Below are 23647 nucleotides of genomic sequence, written 5' to 3' on the forward strand. Positions count from 1 at the left end.
GCTCAATTAAACTCTGCTCAATTTAATTTGCCTAAAGTTTTCCTTTTAACGGGATGGTACATAGTAAAAGGGAATAATTAGACTAAATGCTAATCAGTCCTGCCAAACTAATTCAAAAAGAAAGACCTGAAAATATCAAATTGTTTACAAGTGACATAATTGTGTTCTAGAACAAATATTTATATAAACATAAAAATGTCCATCACCCTACCAAGTAAAATTCATAAAAGTCTGGCATCCAATCAAAAATTACCAGTCAAGCAAAGATCCCTGAGAATACAACCTATAATGAGAAAAACAAATTAAATTTGATCCTTAACTGACACAGATGTTAGAATTAGAAGACAAGGCACTAAACTGTATTACATATGTTCAAAAGGTAAGTAGAGACAAGGAAAATATCAAAAAGACTCAAAGCAAGCTTCTATAGATGAAAACTGCAATGTTCAATATGAAAAATTCACTGGCTAGAATTAAAGGCAGATTAATTACCTGGTTGGTCCTGCCTATAAAAACAAATTTAAAAAATAAAATAAAGACTAGCTAGACATTACGTAAGAAAAGATTACTGAACTTGAAGACATAAAAATAGGAATTACCAATAATGAAACCCAGAGGAACAAGAGAATTTTAAAATATGAACAGACTGGGCACAGTGGCTCCTGCCTATAATCCCAGCACTTTGGGAGGCTGAGGTGGGAGGACCACTAGAGGCCAGGAACTTGAAACCAGCCTGGGCAACATAGCAAGATCCCATTTCCACACACAAAAAATTTTTTTAAATCCAGGCATGGTGGCATGTGCCTGTAGTTCCAGCTACTTAGGATGCTGAGGTGAGATGATAGCTTAAGCCCAGGTATTTGAGGCTGCATTGAGCTATGATTGCCACTGCACTCCAGCCTAAGTCACAGAGTGAGACCCTGTCTCAAATAAGTACATAAAAATGAACAGTCAGATGAGACCCAGAATGATGATATGAGGCCACCACTCCATGGATTCATCCCCTGACAAAACAACCAAAACTGGTGAAAATTATGAAACAATGACCACTGAAAGTCTCTGAAACTTGTCCTAAGTCATACAGCAAACAAACAAACATTCAAGAAAATCTACCTAATCTCACTACAGACAGCAAGACTCTGTGGCACTTGGGCATAACCTGTTCCCTCCCTTCCCATCAGCCCAGCATGATGGAAGCCTGGCCCTAGGTAGGCAAGGCCAAAAAGATGAGACTCCTTTTCCTCAAAGCTCCCAGTCAAGGGCTAGGGTATCTTTCTGGGAGAGAAAGTTTGCCAGCATCTCTCATCCTCTTTCTCCATGTTCTTTGTTACGGAGGCTAAATTATAGGTTAATCCACCCAAAAAGTCAGAGGCTCTCTTCTTTCATCACTTCTTCACTCATAGGAAGGTGGTGCTACCATAGTCATGGCAATCTGATATTGGGCCCATGTCCTGGCCCTCATTTGCTCACAGGGTAGTGGTTTTAAGTTGGGAGAGAGAAGGTGAGAAGACCAGAGACTACCACCCATATCCACCAACCCACTCATAAAGCAACGATGCTACTCCAAGAAAAGTGACCCACTGTCCCTACCATTAGGTCTGAAGCAGGTACTCAGAGATTTTTCCTAGTGGTAGAGTCAGGCCATAAGGACAGAGAACTCTGAAACTCTCCCCAAAGAAACTGACTTTATTTGGAGCACAGTGTCAGGGAGTTCAAGCCTAAGACCACTCTCAAAAACAATGGAGAGTTTGGTGATAAGCAATTAAGAGGAAGCAGTAGCTCCATGAGAGCAGCAAGCTAAATTATAGACCAGCCAGTTTACCAGAGAGGACTGAAAAAAGAGATAGCTAAGAAGAACCCTCCTAGAATCAGAACAAACCTCAAAGACTGGCTTCAAAAACTATCCCTGCAAATGTGTCTGAATTTAACAGGATCAACCAGTGGAGCAATGAATCCATAGGGTACTATTGAACACAATAAAGAATTTGATTGGTAATTGGTACAGCCTAAGAGCTGGTTGTGACTCAAACAAAGGCAGACAGCTTAACAGAAAGATTAAGGAAAAAGATAGTTGAAAGTGCCCTACTAAACTACTGTCATCCCAGGGTGACTGTGCATGTGACCAAGTCTGTGTCCTCTGAAGAATGACATCAGAAGCTTTATACTATGAGGGAAATAGACTTCACTAAAATAGTACAGCCAACTTACTAAATAAATAAATAAGCAAATAGCAACAAGCCTAGGAGGGAAGAAGGGAAGGGAAAAATCGGTATGCAAAATTGCTACAATATCTAAAAGTCTGTTTTTTTAATAAAAATTGTAACTCTTGCCAAACAACAACAATCAGTAAAGTATAAACCATATACAAGAAAAAAAAAGGAAGACAACAGAAATTATTGTTGAGAAGGTACAGGTGTCAGATTTAACTGATTTCAAAGCAGCCATTATAAATATATTTTAAAAACTAAAGAAAACCATGATTAAAGAAATAAAGGAAGATATGACAGTGTCTCCTCATATAAAGTAAATAAAAAGATAGAATATATATTTTAAAATTGATCTATAGATTCAGAGAAGGACTGTGTGGTAGATAGAGCTCCCTCTCCCCTCTCCCCTCTCCCCTCTCCCCTCCCCCCTCCCCCCTCTCCCCTCTCCCCTCTCCCCTCTCCCCTCTCCCCTCTCCCCTCTCCCCTCTCCCCTCTTTCCGCGGTCTCCCTCTGATGCCGAGCCGAAGCTGGACGGTACTGCTGCCATCTCAGCTCACTGCAACCTCCCTGCCCGATTCTCCTGCCTCAGCCTGCCGAGTGCCTGCGATTGCAGGCGTGCGCCGCCACGCCTGACTGGTTTTCGTATTTTTTTGGTGGAGACGGGGTTTCGATGTGTCGGCTGGGCTGGTCTCCAGCTCCTAACCGCGAGTGATCCGCCAGCCTCGGCCTCCCGAGGTGCCGGGATTGCAGACGGAGTCTCGTTAACTCAGTGCTCAATGGCGCCCAGGCTGGAGTGCAGTGGCGTGATCTCGGCTCGCTACAACCACCTCCCAGCCGCCTGCCTTGGCCTCCCTAAGTGCCGAGATTGCAGCCTCTGCCTGGCAGCCACCCCGTCTGGGAAGTGAGGAGCGTCTCCGCCTGACTGCCCATCGTCTGGGATGTGAGGAGCCCCTCTGCCTGGCTGCCCAGTCTGGAAAGTGAGGAGCGTCTCTGCCCGGCCGCCATCCCATCTAGGAAGTGAGGAGCGCCTCTTCCCGGCCGCCATCACATCTGGGAAGTGAGGAGCGTCTCTGCCCGGCCGCCCATCGTCTGAGATGTGGGGAGCACCTCTGCCCTGCCGCCCCGTCCGGGATGTGAGGAGCGTCTCTGCCCGGCCGCCCTGTCTGAGAAGTGAGGAGACCCTCTGCCTGGCAACCGCCCCGTCTGAGAAGTGAGGAGCCCCTCCGCCCGGCAGCCACCCCGTCTGAGAAGTGAGGAGCGTCCTCCCTCCTCGTCTGGGAGGGAGGTGGGGGGGTCAGCCCCCCGCCCGGCCAGCCGCCCCATCCGGGAGGCGAGGGGTGCCTCTGCCCGGCCGCCCCTACCGGGAAGTGAGGAGCCCCTCTGCCCGGCCAGCCGCCTCGTCCGGGAGGGAGGTGGGGGGGTCAGCCCCCCACCCGGCCAGCCGCCCCATCCGGGAGGGAGGTGGGGGGGTCAGCCCCCCACCCGGCCAGCCGCCCCGTCCGGGAGGGAGGTGGGGGGTCAGCCCCCCGCCCGGCCAGCCGCCCCGTCCGGGAGGGAGGTGGGGGGGTCAGCCCCCCACCCGGCCAGCCGCCCCGTCCGGGAGGGAGGTGGGGGGGTCAGCCCCCCGCCCGGCCAGCCGCCCCGTCCGGGAGGGAGGTGGGGGGATCAGCCCCCCGCCCGGCCAGCCGCCCTGTCCGGGAGGTGAGGGGCGCCTCTGCCCGGCCGCCCCTACCGGGAAGTGAGGAGCCCCTCTGCCCGGCCAGCCGCCCCCTCCGGGAGGGAGGTGGGGGGGTCAGCCCCCCGCCGGGCCAGCCGCCCCGTCGGGGAAGTGAGGGGCACCTCTGCCCGGCCGCCCCTAATGGGAAGTGAGGAGCCCCTCTGCCCGGCCAGCCGCCCTGTCCGGGAGGGAGGTGGGGGGTCAGCCCCCCGCCCGGCCAGCCGCCCTGTCCGGGAGGGAGGTGGGGGGGGTCAGCCCCCCGCCCGGCCAGCCACCCCGTCCGGGAGGTGAGGGGCGCCTCTGCCCGGCCGCCCCTACTGGGAAGTGAGGAGCTCCTCTGCCCGGCCACCACCCCATCTGGGAGGTGTACTCAACAGCTCATTGAGAACGGGCCATGAAGACAATGGCGGTTTTGTGGAATAGAAAGGGGGGAAAGGTGGGGAAAAGATTGAGAAATCGGATGGTTGCTGTGTCTGTGTAGAAAGAGGTAGACATGGGAGACTTTTCATTTTGTTCTGTACTAAGAAAAATTCTTCTGCCTTGGGATCCTGTTGATCTGTGACCTTACCCCCAACCCTGTGCTCTCTGAAACATGTGCTGTGTCCACTCAGGGTTGAATGGATTAAGGGCGGTGCAAGATGTGCTTTGTTAAACAGATGCTTGAAGGCAGCATGTTCGTTAAGAGTCATCACCACTCCTTAATCTCAAGTACCCAGGGACACAAACACTGCGGAAGGCCGCAGGGTCCTCTGCCTAGGAAAACCAGAGAACTTTGTTCACTTGTTTATCTGCTGACCTTCCCTCCACTATTGTCCTGTGACCCTGCCAAATCCCCCTCTGCGAGAAACACCCAAGAATGATCAATAAAAAAGAAAAAAAAAAAAAATTGATCTATAGATTCAACGTAATCTCTATTAAAATCCTAACTGGCTTCTTTGCAGAAATTGACAAGGTGATAAAATTCATATGGAAATTTAAAGTACCCCAGAGTAACCAAAACAATCTTGAATAAAAGAACAAATTTGGAGGAATTTCACTTCCTTATTTTAAAACTTACTACAATGATACAATTAAGACAGTGTGGCATTGGCATAGGGATAGACACACACACATATATATATAAGTGGATTAGAATTCAAAGTCAAAAAATAAACCCTTATTTACAGTCAACTGATTTTCCACAAGGGTGAAAGAATAGTCTTTTCAACAAATGGTGCTGAGACAATTGCATATCCATATGCAAAAGGATGAAATTAGACCTTTTTTCACATAATACAGAAAAACGTACTCAAAATATATCATAGACTGAAATGTAAGAATTAAAATTATAAAACTCTTAGAAGAAAATATAAAGGACTAAACCTTTGTGACCTTGGGTTTCTCCATCAATGCACATCATAATAAAATTGATCAGAACCAGAGATAAAGAGCAAAAGGTAAAAACAGCCAGAGGGAAAAAAAAGGCATATCTACAAAAAGCAACAAAGATAAGAACAGCAGATTATTTGTGATAAACAATGCAAGCCAGAAAAACGTTGAGTAACATGTTTAACAAATTGAAGTTAAAAATGTATTAACGTAAAATTCTATACACAGTGATAGTTATCTTTTTAAAATAAGGATGAAATAAAGACTTTTCAGACACACAAAAGCTGAAAGACAGCTTCACTAGCACATATGCAACACAAGAAATATTAAAGAAAGTCTTTAGGCAAAAGTAAGATTATATCAACTGGAGCAGAAGTTTGTTAAAATGCTGATTCCTGGGCTCAGACCCCAAGGACTTATCTCCATAGTTCTGCAGTATGGCTTAGGCACATGGTATTTTATTTTCATATTTTTTTCTATTTATTTTAATATATAAAACATACACATGCCAGAAAATATAAAAAGTACAAAAGTGTTGGTAATCACTGGAAGTAGGTAATAGATGCATGGTTCACAATACTGTTCTCTCTACTTTTATCTACTCTGAAATTTTCCATAATAAAAAGTTCTTTTGACTTAAAAAAAAAAAAAACCTGATAACAGGCAGAAATTCAGATCTACACAAAGGAATAAAGAGCACCATGTATGGTTCATTAAATGAGTAAATTTATAATATGTTATTATTATTTAAATATATTTTAAAGATAAATGACTATTTAAAAATGCATTGTAGAAAATATAACATATATAAAAACAAAATGTTTGACAATAGCAGCATTAAAACTAAGAAGGGGTCGTCGGCAAAGCCCGAGTCCTGTCCTCTCGCCCCTCCTCCCGGAACAGCATGAGCTTCACCACTCGCTCCACCAACTACTGGTCTCTGGGCTCCGTCCAGGCACGACCAGCGTCTATGCAGGTGCCGGGGGCTCTGGTTCCTGGATCTCTATGTCCCACTCCTCCAGCTTCTGGGGCGTCATGGGGTCCGGGGGCCTGGCTGCGGGAATGGCCGGGGGCCTGGCAGGAATGGGAGGCATCCAGAACGAGAAGGAGAACTTGCAAAGCCTGAACGACTGTCTGGCCTCCTACCTGGACGGAGTGAGGAGCCTGGAGACCAAGAACCGGAGGCTGGAGAGCAAAATCGGGGAGCACTTGGAGAAGGGACCCCAGGTCAAGAGACTGGAGCCGTTACTTCAAGACTATCGAGGACCTGAGGGCTCAGATCTTCACAAATACCGTGGACAATGCCTGCATCGTGCTGCAGATTGACAATGCCCGTCTTGCTGTTGATGACTTTAGAGTCAAGTATGAGACAGAACTGGCCATGCACCAGTCTGTGAAGAGTGACATCCATGGGCTCCGCAAGGTCATCAATGATACCAATGTCACTTGGCTGCAGCTGGAGACAGAGATCGAGGCTCTCAAGGAGGAGCTGCTCTTCATGAAGAAGAACCGTGAAGAGGAAGTAAAAGGCCTACAAGCCCAGACTGCCAGATCTGGATTGACCGTGGAGGTAGATGCCCTCAAATCTCAGGACTTTGCCAAGATCATGGCAGACATCTGGGCTCAATATGACAAGCTCGGAAGAACCGAAAGGAGCTGGACAAGTACTGGTCTCAGCCGATTGAGGAGAGCACCACAGTAGTCACAACGCCATCTGCCAAGGTTGGAGCTTCTGAGACGACACGACACTCACGGAGCTGAGACGTACAGTCCAGTCCTTGGAGATTGACCTGGACTCCATGAGAAATCTGAAGGCCAGCTTGGAGAACAGCCTGAGGGAGGTGGAGGCCTGTTACACCCTACAGATGAAACAGCTCAACGGGATCTTGCTGCACCTGGAGTCAGAGCTGGCACAGACCTGGGCAGAGGGACAGCGCCAGGCCCAGGAGTAAGAGGCCCTGCTGAACATCAAGGGCAAGCTAGAGGCTGAGATCACCACCTACCGCTGCCTGCTGGAAGATGGTAAGGACTTCAGTCTTGGTGATGCCCTGGACAACAGCAACTCCATGCAAACTATCCAAAAGACCACCAACCGCCGGATAGTGGATGGCAAAGTGGTGTCTGAGACCAATGACACCAAAGTTCTGAGGCATTAAGCCAGCAGCAGCAGGGTACCCTTTGGGGAGCAGGAGGCCAATAAAAAGTCCAGAGTTAAAAAAAAAAAAAGCCTAAGAAGGAAGAAATGGAAGTATACTTTTGTAATACTATGCATGAATAGCATAATATTACTTAAAGGTAGATAGCGATAAGTTAAAGATGTATACCATAAACCCTAAAATTTAGAGTTGGCCAGGCACAGTGACTCACGCCTGTAATTCCAGTACTTTGGGAGGCTAAGGCAGGTGGATCACTTCAGGTCAGGAGTTTGAGCCTGGCCAACAAGGTGAAACCTCATGTTTACTAAAAATACAAAAATTAGCCGGGCATGGTGGTAGGTGCCTGTAATCCCAACTACTCAAGAGGCTGAGGCATGAGAATAGCTTGAGCCTGGGAGACAGAGGTTGCAGTGAGCCCAGATAGCACCACTGCACTCCAGCCTGGGTGGCAGAGTAAGACCCTGTCTCAATAAATAAATAAATAAATAAAATTTAGAGTTTATCACTTAAATACCACAACAAAGAGTTATAGCTAATAAGCCAACAAAGAAGGTAAAACAGAATCATAAAAAGTATTCAGCTAAACCAAAGGAAGACAGAAGAGAAGAAAAAAGGAATAAAGAAACATGGGTCAAATACCAAACAGGGCAAGATGACAGCATTAATAAAATCATTTCAGCAATTACTTTAAATGTAAATGGTCTAAACACCCTAAATCAAAGGCAAAGATTTTCAGATTGGATTAAAAAATAAGATTCAAGGCCCTTCATGGTGGCTTACGCCTGTAATCCCAGCATTTTGAGAGGCCGAAGTGGGCAGATCACCTGAGGTTGGGAGTCCAAGACCAGCCTGGCCAACATGGCAAAACCGCATCTCTACCAAAAATTCAAAAATTAGCTGGGCGTGGTGGCACATGCCTATAATTCCAGCTTCTGGGGAGGGTGAGGCAGGAGAATCATTTGAACCCAGGAGGCAGAGGCTGCAGTAAGCCAAGATGGTGCTACTGCACTCCAGCCTGGGGGACAGAGCAAGACTCTGTCTCAAAAAATAAAAAATCAATAAGATTCAACTGTATGCTGCCTATAAGAGACAGTACTTTATGTATATAAACACAAGGAGTTAAAAGCAAAATAATGGAGAAAGATACACCATGAAAATCAAAAGAAAGATGGAGTGGCTATATTAGTACCAGATAAAGCAGATTTCAGATAAAATATTACCAGGGAAAAAGAAGATCATTTCATAATGATAAAAGCATCAATTCATAAAAAGAACAGAATAATGCTAAATGTTTAGGCACACAGTAACAGAGCTTAAAGACATATGAAATGAAAACTGATATAATTGCAGGGAGGGCCGGGCACAGTGGCTCAGGCCTGTAATCCCAGCACTTTGGAAGGCCGAGGCAGGTGGATCACTTGAGGTCAGGAGTTCAAGACTAGCCTAGCCAACATGGTGAAACCCTGTCTCTACTAAAAATACAAAAATTAGCCAGGCAGTAGTGGTGCGCACCTGTAATCCCAGCTACTCAGGAGGCTGAGGCAGGAGAATCTCTTGAGCCTGGGAGGTGGAGGTTGCAGTAAGCCAAGATTGCACTACTGCACTGCAGTCTGGGCGACAGAGGGAGACCCTGTCTCAAAAAATATTTTAAAAATTGCAGGGAGAAATTCACAAATCTACAATTATAGTTAGAGATTTCTACAACCCTCTCTCCATAATTGGGAGAACAAGTAAACAGAAAGTAAGTGTATAGAAGACTTGAAAAACACAATCAACCAACTTGACATATTTAACCCATCACAGTCCACTTTCAAGTAGTAATATATCATGGCCACTCTTGTTAAAAACTCTTGGCAAACTAGGAATAGAAGGAAATGTCCTCAACCAGATAAAGGGCATCTTCAAAAACCAACAACTAACATCATACTTAATAGTGAAAGACTAAATTCTTTCCCCCTAAGAAACAACTGGATATCCATATGGGAAAAAAAGAATTTTGTTCCATACCTGACACCATAATCAAAACATTACTCAAAGTGAATCAGATGTAAATGCAAAACCTAAAAGTATTAAACTTCTAGAAAAACAATAGAAGAAAATCTATCTGATCTTGGGTTAATCAAAGGATTTTGAGATATAACACCAAAAGCGTGACCTATTAAAAAAAACTGATAAATTAGACTTTATTAACATTTAAAGTTTCTGCTCTTCAAAAGACAGCGTTAAGTGAATGAAAAGCCAAGCTACAGACTCAGAGAAAATATTTGCAAGTCATATCTGACAAATAGCTTGTATGTAGAATGTATAAAAACCTTCAAAACTCAGGAAAAAACATTTAAAAATGGACAAAAGATCTGAACAAAGATTCACTAAAGAAGATATCAATAGCAAACAAATATTCAATAGAAAAGATATTCAACATCACTACACATTAAAGTAATGCAAATTAAAACCCCAGTAAGCTTCCACTACCCACCTATTAGAATGACTAAAGTTAAGACTGATCATTCTGACTTGGCACGGTGGCTCACGCCTGTAATCCCAGCCCTTTGGGAGGCTGAGATGGGTGGATCACCTGAGGTCGGGAGTTCGAGACCAACCTGACCAACATGGAGAAACCCCATTTCTACTAAAAATACAAAATTAGCTGGGCGTGGTAGCACATGCCTGTAATCCCGGCTACTCGGGAGGCTGAAGCAGGAGAATTGCTTGATCCTGGGAGGCGGAGGTTGCGGTGAGCTGAGATTGCACCATCACACGCCAGTCTGAGCAACAAGAGCGGAAACTCTGTCTCAAAAACAAAACAAAACAAAACAAAAACGACAGATCATTCCAAGTACTGGTGAAGATATAGAGCAACTGGGATCCTCATACACTGCTGGTGGGAATGTAAAATGTTACAACCCTTTTGGAAAAGAGTTTGGCATTTTCTTAAAATCTTAAACATTCACCTGCCATATGAGACAGACACTACACTCCTAGGTATTTATCAAGAGAAACAAATGCACATGCTCAGAGCACTCTATTTCTAATTGCCCCGAATGGGAAACAACCCAAATTCAACAGGTGAAGGGATAAACAAATTGTGCTACGTCTGCCAAATCCACTGCCCACTCCTCACTGTGCTCCAAATACAGGCAACCAACATTGGTCATTGTCTCAACATAAGCAGAGGCACAGGCATTGTCCATTCACTGCGCATTCTTTTGGAGTCTCATCTATGTGGAAAAAGAGGATATTCAAACGACATCGGGGTGAGCCACACTGGGTAACCAGTTTAAGGAGCAGAAGACGGTAGTCAAAAGCTATTTCAAGTCCTCCTTAGCCAGTACTATTTCCTATCATATCTGGATAGGTTTTTGTATCTCTTTTTAGCATCTAACATTCTCATTTTTAGGGGGACTTCATTTTTCCCCATGTATTTTCAATAGACCGTGGCCCCATCTATTATTTTTGAAGAGGAAAACTCCTGGTGCCAAAAAGTCCACTGATCCTTGGTTCAGACAAGGACTTTCAATTGCTTAATGTCAGATGAATACTGAAAGGTCACCAGAGGATACATCAGGGTAAAAACCCTATGAACTCAATACTGAAATTTTCTTGTTAAACTCATGTTGGAAGGCGGGAGAATAGAAAATACGTTGTAAAATGGCCCAGGGCTTAATTTATTTAAAGCTTTGGTTAAAAACGTTTGCTGCTTTGAATTGTTTTAAGAGAAACCACAAAGATGTTCAGTAGTGGAAGAAAAGAATTCCAGAGAGGGCTTTAACTACCCTGTTACCTTCATAGCACCTCCCAGCGGTAATCCACAAAAATGATATTTTTTGTATGGAAAGTTGACCTTTTTCTCAATATTATGCAAATTGAATAAAAATCTGTGCTGTTTTAGATGCTATGCAAGTTAACATGATATCCAAGTAAAAACTCGGAGTTTGCTATGAAATACATCTCTGATTACAGCCAGATTGCTACCTCTGAACATTTTTTAGGCAGAAAAAAATGTAGCCAGCTCATTGGTTTTCTGAGATAAATACCTAAATTTTTGCAACCCAAGACTGTTCTATTTTCTTTACCATCTGGTTCTAGGAACACAGGGACACCATGACTATTGAAGTGTTGAAGATTCCAGATGAAACGTTTTTTAAAATGTAAGCCTACACTGCAGGGCATGGTGGTGTGCCTGGAGTCCCGGCTACGTGGGAGGCTGAGGTGGGAGGATCCCTTGAGCCCAGAAATTCTAGTGCAACCTGAGCAACACAGTGAAACCTCATTTTTAATAAAATATTTTTTAAGCCTACACTTCCTAAATTTTGTATAGTGACTGCACTAAGCACATTATATATTTTCTTCTTTAGTACTCACACTAATAGTATTCAATAACGCTATTGCTTCCTGTTTTGACAGATGAGGAATATGGGGCATGATGGGAATGGCAAGTGTTGGGAATAAGGGTGTGTAACCACCCTCTTCTCCCAGATGCCTGTGTCCTTGAGCAATCTGCTCTTTGCAAAGAGGTTGGACCAGCCTCTGGGTGACTTCTAACCTCTAACATTAGAGGGCAGTGACTCTAAGCTAAAACGCCCTTGTGGGATCCACCGTGCTGGTATCAAGCCATGAAGAGGAAGCATGTGTGCTACAGAAACTCATAGGTGAAAGCAGCATCTTTTACTGCCTTATACACTTGTAGAGTGGGAAGTTTTCGTTCTGGTTGACACCATGCACAACACATAAGAGAAATGGTTAGACTGTTTGAGGAAGTGCACACTAAAATGCCTGACCCCTGCACAGAGGTGAGTGGATGCCATCTGGCCGAGAGGTTCCTGTTATTAGTATCTAATCAGGTTTCCCTGGTAGCTAGAGAACTGCATGACTTGTTGACTGGAAGGCCTCTTACCTCACAAGGGTGTGGTTTCAGAGGTTTCTGAAGAACAAGTGTGGGAGAACTAACCATGACTAAGGCATCTCAGGTCAATGCAGGTGAATGATTAACCCCAGCTCTTTTTTTTTTTTTTTTTTTTTTTTGAGACAGAGTCTCACTCTGTCACCAGGCTGAAGTGCAGCGGCGCCATCTCAGCTCACTGCAAACTTCGCCTCCCGGGTTCAAGCGATTCTCCTGCCTCAGCCTCCCGAGTAGCTGGAACTACAGGTGTGTGCCACCACACCTGGCTGATTTTTGTATTTTTAGTAGAGACCAGGTTTCACCATGTTGGCCAGGATGGTCTCCATCTCTTGACCTCATGATCCCCCTGCCTCAGCCTCCCAAAGTGCTGGGATTACAGGCGTGAGCCACTGTGCCCAGCCGACCCCAGTTCTAAGAACTCTTGTTCCATTATGGGTAGGGAGATCATAACTAGGGAAACCATCCAGGTGGTGAGGATGCGAGCCAGAGAAAAGCCAGAGCCTGCCAATTCAGCTTTGGAATGTTCCAGAAAAGCATTCCTGAGACTCTGATAGCATTTATATGCTGGAATGATTTCTATTTCCCTATATAAAGGATATTTTTATTTTCTTACTGGCTAGTACCAAATTCAGAACATGGAGGCTTTAAAAATTATTCAGTGAATAAATGAAAAACAAAACCTTCATTTACATTGAAAACAGGTATTTCTTATATTCAATGATTTTTTTCTTCTAATTTATTTTTTCCTAAAAGGAACAAAGGGAAAAAATAATAAAGTCAAGAGCAAAAAATGGATAAATTAGAAAACATAAAACAACACATTTGATAGACAAATCCAAGAGCTGGTTCGCTGAAGAAAATAGACAATTTGTGTACAAATGTTACCAAGAAAACAAGAGGAGAGTCAACATACATTTGTTGTTAAACAGTAAGTTAATAAGTGAGATTTTGGTGAAAAAAACATTTACTGTGTGTGGAATAGATAATTTTCTAAGAAAATATAAGTGATCAAAACTGATGTTACCAATAAAACTATCAACAGGATTTTTAAAAGTAAACTGATGAATTCTAAATTTCATAGGAAGGACAAACAAACAATAAAGGTCAGACAAAATCTAAAAAAAATGGTATAAGAGGAGAGTGGCCCTATCAGATATTTTAATATATTTTAAAGCTACAGTGATTAAAATTGTGTGGTACTGACACTTGAATACAAAAATCAGCCAAGCATGGTGGCATGCACCTGTAGTCCCAGCTACTTGGGAGGCTAAGGAGGGAGTATCACTTGAGTCCAGGAGTTCAAGGCTGCAGCGAACCATGACTGTGCTACCACACTCCAACCTGGGCAACAGAGTGAGATGCTGCCTTTAAAAAAAAAAAATGAATAAAAAGAAGATCATCTGGAACATCATGTCCAGACTAGACCAAAATAAATATAGAAATTTAGTATAAGACATAAGCAACATTTCAGATCAGGGAGAAAAGATGTTTTATCTAAATATATTGTGTTGGAGACAAAAAAGAATCACAAGGAAATCTTAAATTATGTGGATATTAGTAGTAATGTTAGTATTGATATTTTAAAATTATTTCATACACACAGAAAGATATACACATTGTATGTATGATGTATATACATAAATACTAGCCAGGATGCAATCAGAGAAGCAGAATCGCTAGAAATAATAGAGCATGAAGGATTCCTAAAGGGATTTGACATTACACAGTTGTGGGAGCTGGCTAGACAGCCTCCGTTTGGCTCTTTACGCCTGACACTGAGCCTGAAGTCATAAGGCCGTGGTCAGGAAGGAAAAATGCATGTGAAATGGGGCCAAGCAGAAATTCCCTTGCCTCACTCCACTGCTACCTCTCCTGTCTTCACACCTGGCCCAGAACTTGGAGAAGCTGCAGGAAGAGATCACATGGGGCCTGGAGGATTCTGCCTCCGGACTCTGTCTGCACAACAGAGGAGCCGGCAGGCCTGCACATGCCATGAGTTCCAACAGGGCCTAGCCTAGCCCAACATTCAGAGGGTGAGCACTGCTACTTCTTGACTGCTGCCTTTCAAATCTCACAAATTTCCCTGTGTCCAACTCTAACCAAACGTCTACCAGGAAGGGAATTCTGGAAAATGTAGTTCTGTTTAACCAAATTGACACATTATTAAGCCACCATTATATACATTCATGTGTGCTCACACACACACATGCACATGTAATCTATTTATCTTTATCCCTACATATGAAATAATTAAGTTAATTTTATTAGGAACCAAGCTATATGATGTAAGAGGGAAAAGATATAAATATAAAATTACAAAATAAAAACCATGAAATATTTAATTTGAATTGAAAAGTATGGGTTGGGTGTGGTGGCTCACGCTTGCAATCCCAGCACTGTGGGAGACCAAGGCAGGAGGATCACTTGAGGCCAGGAGTCTGAAACCAACCCTTGGCAACATAGCAAGACTCCGTCTCTACTAAAAATACAAAAAAAATTAGCTGGGCATGGTGGTGGGCGCCTGTATTTCCAGCCACTCAGGAGGCTGAGGCAGGAGAATCACTTGAAACCAAGAGGCGGAGTTTGCAGTGAGCCGATATTGTGCCATTGCACTCCAGCCTGGGTGACAAGAGTGAAATTCCATCTCAAAAAGAAAAATAAAAGTAAGTAAGTATGAACTCATGATGTATATCCCTTTTGAAAAAAAAATTAATAGGCTTTTCCCAGCTCTGAAAGCTTGAGAGGCCTAGAAGCCATGACAATACAGTAGCAGTAAGTATATCTAGCATTCATTTTGTGGTCTCTAAACACCATTTTCCATGGAAAGGAACCAGGGCTTCTTGGAGAAATACTTTTTTATTTATGTGTGTATTTTTATTGTGAGACACTGTCTCACTCTTTCACTCAGGCTGGATTGCAGTGGAACGATCTTGGCTCACTACAGCCTCTACCTTCCAGGCTCAAGCTATCCTCCCCACTCAGCCTCCCGAGTAGCTGGAACTACATGCTTATGCCACCACACCTGTTTAATTTTTATATTTTTTGTGGAGACGGAGTTTCATTATGTTGTCCAGACTGTTCTCAAAGTGCTGGGACTAGAGGCATAAAGAAATATTGAATGTCTTTTTTTTTCTTTTTTTAAAAATGGGGGTCTCAGCCAGGCGCAGTGGCTCATGTCTGTAATCCCAGCACTTCGGGAGGCCGAGGTGGGTGGATCACCTGAGGTCAGTAGTTTGAGACCAGCCTGATCAACAGGGTGAAACTCCATCCCTACTAAAAATACAAAAATCAGCTGGGTGTGGTGGCACACGCCTGTAATCCCAGCTACTCGGGAGGCTGAGGCAGGAGAATTGCTTGAACCCAGGAGGTGGAGGTTGCAGTGAGCCGAGATCCTGCCACTGCACTCCAGCCCGGGCGACAGAGCGAGACTCTGTCTGAAAAAAAAAAAAAAAGAAAAAGTAAAGAAAGAAATGGGAGTCTCACTTTGTCACCCAGCCTGGAGTGCAGTGGAATGATCATAGCTCACTGCCACCTCCAATTTCTGGGCTCAAGTGATCCCCTTGAGCCTCAGCCTCCCAAGTAGCTAGGACTACAGGTACATGCCACTGCACCCAGCTAATTTTTAAATTTTTTGTAGAGACGGGGTCTTGCCATCTTGTCTAGGCTGGTCTCAAATTCCTGGGCTGAAGCAATCCTCCTACCTCAGCCACCCAAAGTGCTGGAATTACAGGTGTGAGCCACTGTGCCCAACCCTGAATCTCTTATATCAGAAAGCAAGAAATCTCTGAGACTGCAAGGTTAATGCCAAAGGACACAGGAACTAGCTTGAAGAGAAGATTGAAGCATATTGAGTAAAAACTCAACAGTTTATCATCATAGTAAACGAGAAAAAGGGGGTAAAAAAAACCTCAACAACAACACTGCTAGAAACAAAAATGAACAAGTCGGTGGAGGATGTGCTGGATAATTTTCTGCATCAGTCTGACTGTGCTGAATGTTGCCTGGATAGCTGGTGAAACATGACTTCTGGATGTCTGTGAGAGTGTTCTGGAGGAGGGTACCATGTGAACTACACTGAGTAGAGCAGTTGGCCCTCCCCAGCATGAGGGGGCATTGTCCAATCCATTGAAGGCCTGAATATAACAAGAAGGGCAGAGGAAGGAAGGTGGATTTGCTTCCTGTTTGAGCTGGGACCTCCATCTCCTGCTGCCTTCAGCCATCTGCACTCATGGTTCTTGAGCCTTCAGAGTTGAACTGGAACTTACATGACTGCCTCCCCTGAAATACAGCACAGGTCTTCCTGGTTCTCTGCCTGCAGATGGTAGATCAGGGGATTTTAGGACCTCCATAATCTCAAGACCCAATTCTTGGGCTCTATGTATTCTATTGGTTCCGTTTCTCTGGAGAACCCTGACTAATAAGAGAACTCTCCCCTAAAAAAGGGAAAAAATGGAAAATGAAACAATTCATTTCATTAAAAGATACCCTAACACTAACATAAAAACCTGACAAAAACACAGAAAAATAAACTGACACCTGTCATGTATGATAGCAGTGAAGTATTAATAAAATATTAACCAGTGGAAGACAGTTACATTAGAAGACTAATACAAAGTCAGTCATTCTGAGAGAACCCTGACATAGTTTGAAATTACAAAAACAGGCCAGGCATAGTGGCTTATTGCTGTAATCCCAGTGTGTGTGGAGTTGGATCCTTCCAGTGGGTTCGTGGTCTCGCTGCCTTCGAGAATGAAGCCGTGGACCTTCGCGGTGAGTGTTACAGCTCTTAAAGGTGGCATGGACCCAAAGAGTGAACAGCAGCAAGATTTACTGAGAAGAGCAAAAGAACAAAACTTCCACAGCATGGAATGGGACCTGAGGGAGTTGCCGGGGCTGGCTGGGGTGGCCAGCTTTTATTCCCTTATTTGTCCCTGCCCATGTCCTGCTGAGGGTCCATTTTACAGAGTGCTGATTGGTCCATTTTACAGAGTGCTGATTGGTCCATTTTACAAACCTCTAGCTAGCTACAGAGCACTGACTGGTGTGTTTTCACAGAGCACTGATTGGTGCGTTTTACAAACCTCTAGCTAGCTACAGAGTGCTGATTGGTGCGTTTTACAAACCTCTTGTAAGACAGAAATGTTCTCCAAGTCCCCACTTGACCCAGGAAGCCCAGCTGGCTTCACCTCTCACCAGCACTTTGGGAGGCTGAGACGGGTGGATCACCTGAGGTCAAGAGTTCAAGACCAGCCTGGGCAACAATGGTGAAACCCCGTCTCTACTAAAAATACAAAAGTTAGCCAGACATAATGCAGGTGCCTGTAATCCCAGCTACTCGGGAGGCTGAGGCAGGAGAATCACTTGAATCCAGGAGGCGGAGGTTGTGGTGAGCTGAGATCGTGCCACTGCACTCCAGCCTGGGCGACAAGAGTGAAACTCCGTCTCAAAAAAAAAAACAAAAAAAAACAAAAAGAAATTGCAAAAACAATTCTCCCATGGTTTCTTCCTTTTCTGGTTTCAGTTTTTACAATTAAGGCCTACTTATCCCAGAATAGGGTGAGATATATACCTTTTCTTCCCAATACTATTTTTTATTGTGAAAATGTTCAAACATACACAAAAGTAGATTTTGCATGTGGAAGAGAATGATGACTTCTTGTCACTCAGCTTTAACAATTACATCAATATTTGACCAATCTTATTTTATCTATACCACCCATCAAACACATCCCTCCCCTTCAATTCAAATATTTCAGTCACTCCAGAAAACATAGCATTTCTTTCTTTTTTTTTTTTCTTGAGACAGCGTCTCACTCTGTTGCCCAGGCTGGAGTGCGGTGGTGCAATATCGGCTCACTGCAACCTCCGCCTCCTGGGTTCAAGCTATTCTCCTGCCTCAGCCTCCCAAGTAGCTAGGATTACAAACATGCAGCACCACACTGGCTAATTTTGTATTTTTAGTTGAGACAGGGTTTCTCCATGTTGGCCAGGCTGGTCTCGAACTCCTGACCTCAAGTGATCTGCCTGCCTCAGCCTTCCAAAGTGCTGGGATTATAGGCATGAGCCACTGTCCCTGGCCAGAAAACATAGCATTTCATCAGAAATACTTTGGTATGTATCTCTAAGAAATAAGAATTCTTTTTTTAAAAAAAAACCTAACCACCATGCATAGTCTTCTCTTTTTAAAAAGGTTATTTAATAATATTGAATATAGAGCCAATGTGTAAATATCCCTGATTGTCTTATAAATGTTTTTTATTAATCAGTTTGTTCAAATCAGGACTCAAACTGGGTGCAGACAATGCAGCTGATGAATGGTCTCAAGACTCCTGTAGTCTTTAACAATTTTCCTTTCCTCTCCTTTTTATACCTGCCATTTGTTGAAGACATCTGGACAATTTTTCTGTAGAATTTCTCCCAATCTGGATTTGGTTGATTATATTCTTGTAGGTTGTTTAATATGCTCTTCGTATTTCCTGGAAATGGATAGTTGGATTTGGAGGTTTGTTGGTACTCTATTCAGGTTCATTTTGGTTGGGGACAAAAATACTTCAAAGATGGTGCTTGTAGTTCCTATTGCATCTCATGAGGAAGTGCCTTCTTGTCTGTCTGACAATTAGTGGTTCATCATTGTTAGCCTGACCTGTTCCCCACTGCCTGTTCACCTACCGGCTTTAGAAGACAGGCTTCATCATTGCCTCTATCTATTACTTCATTAGCAGAGGTAACATGGTAATTTTCAAATTCTATCTGCCTCACATCCCCTGCAATGATTAACTTTGATTCTTCTATAAAGAAGAACTTCTTTGGCCAGGTGTGGTGTCTCACGCCTGTAATCCCAGTACTTTGGGAGGCTGAGGCTGGAGGATTGCTTTATCCCAGGGTTTAAGACTAACCTGAGCAACATATTGAGACCCCGTCTCTGTTATTAAAAATCATAAATAATTTTATTTTAAAAAGAAGCACTTCTCCCATCAACTGTTCACTCTGAAATACAGTTCATTAGGGAGGCAGGATAAATGCTTGGTGCTGTCCCTTTACATATCATTTCTGTCCCTTTATGTATCCAGAGCAGTTAAGAATATTTTAATTGCAGATAACAGAACCCAATTTGGGACAGCTTAAGAAAATATATAATTTATTGGGAAGCTCTGGATAAGTACAGAATCATAGGAAGAGAGAAGCAGAAAGTGGAGACGTGAGGGCAGCTCTGAGCACCCCAGCAGCAGGCTTCGTGGGCTTCTCCATAGGCAGTTGCCCTCTGTGAGACTCAGCAACATTGACTTCCAGAAGCAGGGTGCACGCTTAACCACTGCAATTAGAGAGGACAGTCCCCACAAGAGACTGTCCTTACTCTGACACCAGTTGAAAGTTTGGGGGGGTGTTCCCAAAACCACCCTCAGTTTTGATAATTCACTAGCTGGAAGGACTCACAGTGCTCACCAAAAGCTGTTATACTCATGGTATGATTTCTTACAGAGAAAGGAAATGGATTAAGATCTGCCAAGGGCAGAGAATCGTGGGGCAGAGTCCAGAAAGGGTCCACCCGTGGAGCTTCTGACCATCCTCTCTGTGTTGTTATGAGCACGGTGAGCTCCTCCCAGCCATGATGGAATAATGCACATGGAGTGTGGCTAACCAGGGAAGCTCGCCAGAGCCTGGGTGCCTGCTGTTTCCATTGGTGCTCCATAGCATAGCATACTGACCACATGGCTGGCCTGTAGTCTCTACCCCCTCCTGGAGATCAGTCTGGTAACTTTAGTCTCCAGTCCCTTCTGGAGACAGAATACATCCTATGTAGCCCACATCCCCCATCATAAATCACATTGTTAGACTGTCTGGTGGTGAAAACCTCCAGCCAGACAAAGGCAGGACATTCCAGCAGCCTAGAAACCACCTCCCAGTAGCTGAGGTCAAAGGCCAGTCTTCTCTTTGAGTAAGGTTCATTCTTCATTGCACACTGGGTCTCTTCATTCCAAGTTTAAAATTACAAAAGAAACGGACACTAATTGGTCCAGTTTATACAAAATCATTCAGACATGGACCCTGGAGAAAGACCTTGAGAAACAGCCTTCTATATTTTACATACACACCCCTTTCTCCAGCTGTTTAGAAATGCCCCTAACACAACTGACCTAAACTCCTATGCACCCCTCACTCTCTCAAAAAACATAACCCCAAGTTAGACTCAGCAGCTGCCTGTGAAAGTCATGTCGCGAAGCCATAGTCCCCAAAGCCAGATCACAGTCCTGGCCCATGCTCCTCCAGCTCTGCTGAGATCCTGTTTCAGTGTTCTGCACCTTAGAGACATTAGTACATCAGCCAACAAGATCACATCCAATATCAAGGAGAAGAAAGGAAAAAAGACATACTATAATCACGTCTTTAAGAAAAGGGAAAAGGGAGCAATTAGCTCCCACTGGCAATAAGATAGTGATGGAAGCATTCCATTTATTTTTCCACAGCATTATTCACAGTAGCAAAAGGTGGAGATGACTCAGGTGTCCTTTGATGGATGCATGGATAAACTCAATGTGGTGGATTCGTATACAGAGGAATATTATTCAGCCTTCAAAAGGAGGGAATTCCGACACATGCTACAATGTGGATGGACATGGAAGACATTACGCTAAGTGAAATAAGCCAGACATCAAAAGGACAAATATTTTGTGATTCCACTTATACGAGGTATATGAGTAATCAAATTCACGGAGACAGAGAGTAGGAAGGTGGTTGTCAGGGGCTAGGGGCAGTGGGGATGGCAGTTATTGTTTAATGGGTGCAGAGTTTCAATTTAGAAACATGGAAAGTTCTGGAGGTGGATGGTGGTGATGGTTGCACAACAGTGTCAATGTACATAATGCCATTCAACTGTGCACTTAGAAATGGCTAAAAAGGTAAATTTTATATTATGTAGTTTATGTATTATGTATTTTAGAACAATTTTTTAAAAGGCTTTTAAAAATGTCCTCTATTGCAAATTGTCTGTTCTTGTTCCATGTGAATGAATTCTGAATAAAATATGAACTACTTTTCTTTTATATTTACTTAGAATATATCTCTGAATTTGTAATTTATTTCCTTTGTTGTTTGGAAAATGCGGTTTTTTTGGACTTAAACATTTATCATAATTATGTAATTGTTTAAAATGTTCCTGTGGGATTTCTCCCACAATGTTTAAGCTTCTGAAGTGGCCTACCCCTCTCCATGTTTTAATTTTTTTAAGACTTTTACGTGGTTTTAAATTTTTAAATGTTTTACTTTTTGTAGCAACAGGATCTCACTACATTACCCAGGCTGGTCTCAAACTCCTGGACCTCAGACTCCCAGAGTGCTGGGATTACAGGCATGAGCCACTGCACCTGGCCTCGATTTACTTTTTTAACATTGAATTCCTTAAGGCATCTATTGTCATAACATGATTAATTGAATAATTTTTCTATCTCATTAAGTTGAGATTGATGTGATTTTAATCACATATTAAAATGTAAATATATTCGGTCCAGTTTTTTGCCTTTTTTTGTGTCATTGATCAGTTTCATTTTTCACTGCTACAATGCTATTTAATTATTCTAGTTTTATGTGGCTGTCTTTTGCAAAAATGGCTGCAATAATATTTCCCATCCCACGTAAACCTTCTAGAACCTTCACATTCCTCCAAAAAGATGGAGAGGCTGTGTTCCCTCCCCTTCAAACTGGGCAGGCCCTTTTGACTGCCTCAGGAGTACTTTGCAGTGGAGGTGACTCATGTGACTTTTGTGACTAGCCTAGAGAAGGTCACAAAGCTTGTTCTAGGCTCCCTTGAGACATGGGCGTTTGAGCACGAGCCACATGTAAGAAGCGCAGCAGCCCTGAAACTGCCATGTTGCAACCACACAGAGGCAGGGGCGGCCCGGGGCCCAGCAGGTCCAGCCTCAGCCCTTTGAGTCTTCCCAGCGGACACAGCTGCCCAGCCTGGGAGGGAGCAAGTCTTTAGCCATCCCAGCCCAGCTCCCAGCTTACTGCAGCCACATGGGGAACCTCAAGGAAGAGCCACCTAGCCCAGCCCGGCCACCCTCCAGATTCATAAGACATGGGACGTAAAATCACTATTGTTACTTGCGATACTGCGTTTGGAGTGATTTATTATGCAGCAATAATCACCAGAACCCTTTTATAACATGCTTTAGAGTAGTCTTGCTTCTTTGTTTTTTTCAGAATTGACATTACTATTTGCATCTATTTATTCTTCCTGTGAATTTCAGATTTATTTGGTCACATTCCTGCTTCCTTCCGATTTCCTTCTTGGAATCTATTAACATAGATGTGGCCATGTCTATATAGAATTGTATTATCTTTTAAATAGCATATTTAAAACTTTTCTATATAGCTATATAACTTCATAATTATATTGACTTAAATTTTGTCTCTATTATTGGACATTTAAGTTGTAGCATTTTTTCACAATTATAAATAGTACCATGCCATTTTACAATAATGCATATTTGTGTACCCCCAAAATTCATAAGTTGAAACTTAACTCCTAGTAGGATGGTACCAGGAAGTGGAGCTTTTGGGAAGTATTTAGATCATGAGGGTGGAGCCCCCATGATAGGATTAGAAGAAGCCAGAGAGCTGGCCCTCTTCTTTATTTATTTATTTATTTATTTATTTATTTATTTATTTATTGTGATGGAGTCTTGCTGTGTCTCCCAGGCTGGAGTGTAGTGGCACGATCTCAGCTCACTGCAACCTCCACCTCCCGGGTTCAAGCAATTCTCATGCCTCAGCTTCCTGAGTAGCTGGGATTACAGGCACCTGCCACCATGCCCAGCTAATTTTTGTATTTTTAGTAGAGACGGGTTTCACTATGTTGGCCAGGCTGATCTCAAACACCCTACCTCAGGTGACCCACCTGCCTCGGTCTCCCAAAGTGCTTGGATTACAGGCGTGAGCCACTGCTCCTGGAGCTGGCCCTCTTCTTTCCTCCACGTGAGGATACAATGAGAAGTCAGCTGTCTGCCTCCTGAAAGAGGGCTCTCACCAAAACCTGACCATGCTGGCACCCTGATCACAGACTTCCAGCGTCCAGCACTGTGAGAAATAAACTTCTGTTGTTTACAATAATAATAATGCTATAACAAATATCTTCATGCAATGTATTGACTCTCTGGGGAGACTTTTTTGAGGTGGAAATCACTGGGTCAAAGAGCAAGAACACTTTTAAGGGTGTGATACACGATGCCAAACGGTTATAACTATTTATTGACCCCACCAGGAATGTGCACAGGCCGACCCACAGTGCCTCTAGGACTCCCTG

At 43.7% G+C, this 23647-nt stretch overlaps 1 pseudogene; it reads left to right on the forward strand.

Moving 5' to 3' along the window:
* Positions 1 to 6196: 6196 nt before the first annotated feature.
* Positions 6197 to 7518, forward strand: LOC107969395 (keratin, type I cytoskeletal 18-like; annotated as a pseudogene).
* The last annotated feature ends 16129 nt before the right edge of the window (positions 7519 to 23647 follow it).

The sequence above is a fragment of the Pan troglodytes genome, chromosome 17 (assembly GCF_028858775.2).
Source record: "Pan troglodytes isolate AG18354 chromosome 17, NHGRI_mPanTro3-v2.0_pri, whole genome shotgun sequence".
Lineage (NCBI taxonomy): Eukaryota > Metazoa > Chordata > Mammalia > Primates > Hominidae > Pan > Pan troglodytes.